This window comes from Nicotiana sylvestris, chromosome 9 (assembly GCF_000393655.2).
Source record: "Nicotiana sylvestris chromosome 9, ASM39365v2, whole genome shotgun sequence".
Taxonomy (NCBI): Eukaryota; Viridiplantae; Streptophyta; class Magnoliopsida; order Solanales; family Solanaceae; genus Nicotiana; species Nicotiana sylvestris.
The window spans coordinates 113169922-113174065 of record NC_091065.1 but is presented as its reverse complement, the minus strand read 5'-3'; the positions used below and the strand labels follow the sequence as shown (position 1 = coordinate 113174065).

Genomic DNA, 4144 nt, shown 5'->3' with positions numbered 1-4144 from the left:
TCGGAATGATTTTTGGCTTAAGAAATGTTGCAGGTTTTCTGTTGTTAGTGCCCAGGGATTTTACCCTTCGCATTCGCGTGTGTGAGCACGTGATTTTTGCCCTATATGAATTACTCCCACAAATTCAAGAAAATAAATTTTTCCCATTACTTGCAATTTCGTAGATGTTTGTAGCATTTTTTGTTAAGTGTTTGCATTTGTCTGTGCATGATTCATTTTGTTTAATCATTGAAAAATACAAAATATGTTGCATTTGTATTTAGGATTCAATTCTATATTTTAGGATTAATTAACAAATTAGTTATTTTATAAAAATGGAAAAAAATCACAAAAAAAAAAACAATTTACTTTTGCACTTTTTAATTTTAATCTTTGAATTTTTGGTAGTTTTCCCTTTAAATTTGGTTTTTAATTACTTGTGGTAATTTTTAGTTAGAGTTAATTAATTCAATGTGGTAGGATAATATAATTTAGGAATTAATTTAGGTTTTTATTCTTTTAGATTTAATTTAAAAGAGTTTTGAAAAGAAAAAGAAAGAAAGAAGTAAATAAGTCAGTTGTTGGGCCAATTCCGTACAATCCCTTCAGGCCCAATGATTTCCCCTCCCAAAACCCGACCAGATCCGGCCCACTTCCACCCAAATACCTGGTCCGCCCCATGTAGCTAAACGACGTGGTTTTGAGCTCCTAATGTTTCAATCAATCCTGACCCTCTATCTCATCTCATCTAACGGTTATCAACACTTCCCCCATTTGCAAAAGATTGTCCGAATTCCCCAATTGAACCTAAGACTAAAACAATCTTGTCTCTCATCTCCCCCACCAAACAACGCCACCCTTGAGCGAATCAGCCATGGTTGCCGGCGATATAGCTCCAATCACCACCAGAAATTGGTCATGCAATCATCACCCCTTCCTGCACCCTATTCCATCACCATTTTTCCCAAAACCCCTGCCAAATCGGACTGTTTTCAAATCTGAGATTGAAGGAGAAGAAAGTCTCTCGAGCCCTCAAGTCCTGATGAATGGCTGGGTTCGAAACGAGTATAGCTCGTTTGCTCTCAAAAGGAACACACGACTAATACTAGTTTCGAGCCGAGTCGGAATCGTTTGAAGTCTATCAAGCTTTGTGGCCGTCGAGGTATTCGTCTTGTTCCGGTTCTTTTCGCCTGCTTCAGGTTCTAAACAGCCCCCTTCCATTCTTTCCCTTCTTATTCTAGTTAATATTTGAGGCTTTGATTCTGATTTTCATTTCTTCTTTAGCTTTAGTTTGATTCTAAAATCAGTAAGACGGATTAGCATTATGGTAGTATAAGTTTACTTAGTCGTTTATTTGCTAAAAATTATTTTTCGAGCTTCTCGGAAAATTCTTTTGTTTCTGCTGAATTCAGTAGCTTGGTCCATTTGGTAGAGTTCTATTGGGTTCAGAGTTTGAGAACTCTTTTGGTTTGGGCTGTCTATACTGGCTCATGGTTTGGGGTTGGGCTTGGGATTAATTCAGCCTTGGGACAGTTTTGACCCATTTTAGGTTTTGGTTTCAATAGTAATATTCAGGGGCTTGAGGGATAATTTGGGTAGTCTACTTAGGGAAATCTTTTGGTAACAGAAATAGAAGCTGACTGGGGAGACTAGCATGAAATTAGAGTTTTGAGCTGAGGTCCTTTAAGCATAAATGAAAATTGAGCAGGGATTGAAAAGAAATTTCTGAAACCTTTTTTATGCCCTACTAATCCCTCTATAAAGTCTCACTTTCTAAAAGAATTGAGGGGAGGAGAAGAAAGATTTGGAAAAAAAGAAAACGGCTGAAAACACAAAACAAAAAGAGAAAAAACTGAAAAGAATGAACAATTAGAAGAAAAACACAAAAAAGAAAAAAAAAACACTGTTACATTGAAGTTTTCTTGCAATGCTTGGGGTTTTGAAGTTCTGAAATAAACCTGGGGTCTATTTTGGGTTGGAAATGGTTTGAAAGTTGTTTTGTCGTTTGGTTTCTGGTTTGAAACCACTGTTGTCTGGCTCATTTTACTGGTTTGAGTTGCTGATTTCTGGGCACTGTTACATTGACTGCATCTGGATTCTTCTCTGCTGCTACTCCGTTGAACCCTCACTTTTTCTTTTCCTGTTTCAATTTCCAGGTACACATTTAAGCTCTATTGTTTGTGAAGTTGGATTTGCAGAATGAAATGAAAAGCAGTAGTTTGAAGTGTAGTATCAGCTTATTTGTGATTCATCTGTATTGCTTTTGGATATTGTGTTTCTTTTAGTAGCCTGATGTGGTTTATTGTCCAGTTAAGTTCTGGTTTGGATAAGAAGCTTTGCAATTATATTTAATTGGGTAGTGTCATGAAAATTGAGGGGAAACAACTTGTTTAGTTGAATCAGTAGTTTAGACTTTGCACTCAATCATGATTTTATATAATGTGTGCTAGTTAAGGACTGTGATTCCGTTGGGTTGAGTGTGAGTCTGGCTGTATGGAGTGCATTTTCATAGCTATAAGTCCTATGCTTATCAATTCACTTATTCATGCTATTAGCCCAATGAATCTAGTTTCAGCCGTCTTTCGATTAACTATGTGTTCTGGATTCGCTTATATATAGCAGGAATACAGTCCTACTAACTTTCAGGAATTTGAAACTTAGTTTTCCCCCTTGTTCATGTAAAGACATGTTGAATTTTAAAAGGATTTTCAAATGGAGTTTGAGTTTGAAGCAGACTTGAGAATTTTCAGATATTTAGTTTAACTCATTACTTTTTTGCTTGCCTTTGGAAAAGTTCAAGTTTATGGTCTATTAAAGGTATTGATCCGAATTAAAATACACATGGGTTGTGATCATTGATTTTATGTTGTTAACTAGTGAAATAATTCGTGAGAGGGTTGTGGCTGTACTTGGAATCGAGATTGGCTATCAGCCTTAACATAATGAGATTCGATCCTTCGCTTGCTTTTCCTGTGTTCTCGATCTGGGCTTTCCGTTGGGCCAGCTGCCCCTATATAATTATCATAAGCAATTCTGCCCTTTCTAATGGGGCCTGACGCGGTTTTAGGCCCTTTCAATATTAGAAATGTTTAGTTTTTTATTCCTTGTCAATCCATTGGTTACTAGAATTTAGTTGAACATTTAATAAAAATAGAAAAATAAGAATGCTCCTAGCCTTGTTAAGTAATCATTTGTGCCCATTAGTTAGTGGAGGTGAGCCATACCAGATAACACAAATAGTTTATGGCCCTCCGAAATTTAGTTTGAAGTACCTTTTAAAATTGGAATTGAGGTGCGCCGCGCCAAATAAAATTTCAAATATGCGGCCCTCATTTAGTTAATGTGTTTGCTCTTTAGAAATTGAGGTGCACCATTTAGCGAATTTTCCATGGCCCTCGCAAAGTTAAAAATGCGCAGTCATTTTAGGCGCATTTTTTTAAATAATTAACTTCCTTAAACTCGGGTGTGCATTTCATGTGACCCAAATCCAAATCTTGACAACATTAAATAAAATATCTCGCGGATCACGGGTGCATTTCATATGGCGTGATCCAAAGGCGTGTTTTGTATAACGTTGGAATCTTCTTAAAATGAATTAAAAGCGGTTTCAAGTTAAAATGCATATAGGTTCAAAATGTTTTAAAATTAGATAATTATGCCAATAATAATAGTTGAGCGACCGTGCTAGAACCACAGAACTCGGAAATGCCTAACACCTTCACCCGGGTTAACAGAATTCCTTATCAGGATTTCTGTGTTCGTGGACTGTAATACAGAGTCAATCTTTTCCTCGATTCGGGATTCAAACCGGTGACTTGGGACACCATAAAATTATCCCAAGTGGCGACTCTGAATTTTTGATAAAATGATCCCGTTTCGATTGTCACTTTAAGTTGGAAAAAACTCCTATATACCCCTCTTACGGGGATGTAGGTAAAAAGGAGGTGTGACAGCATGGTCCCTTTCGTGAACGCGTAAGGCAAGGATCCCAGGTGCCATTTTGACTTCTTCGCGAACGCGGAGGATGAGACGCGAACGCGAAGCTCAGGGGGGAGACCCTTCGCGAACGCGTCCTTCAACTCGCGAACGCGTAGGGTGCAGGGGGAGGGGCCACCAGTTTGTTCTACGCGAACGCGGCCACTGGCCTATGAATGCGAGGGCTCGA

The 4144-nt window shown here is 38.0% G+C and overlaps 1 long non-coding RNA gene across 2 annotated transcripts; it reads left to right on the top strand.

Annotated features, from left to right (window-relative positions):
- The first annotated feature begins 711 nt into the window (after positions 1–711).
- LOC104241932 (uncharacterized) lies at positions 712–2543 on the top strand. 2 transcript variants are annotated; one of them, XR_714838.2, is made up of 2 exons: positions 712–1141; positions 2136–2442. It is a non-coding gene; the product is annotated as an uncharacterized lncRNA (long non-coding RNA). The 2 variants fall into 2 exon arrangements; XR_714837.2 differs by having other exon boundaries at positions 743–1178; positions 2136–2543.
- Positions 2544–4144: the final 1601 nt, after the last annotated feature.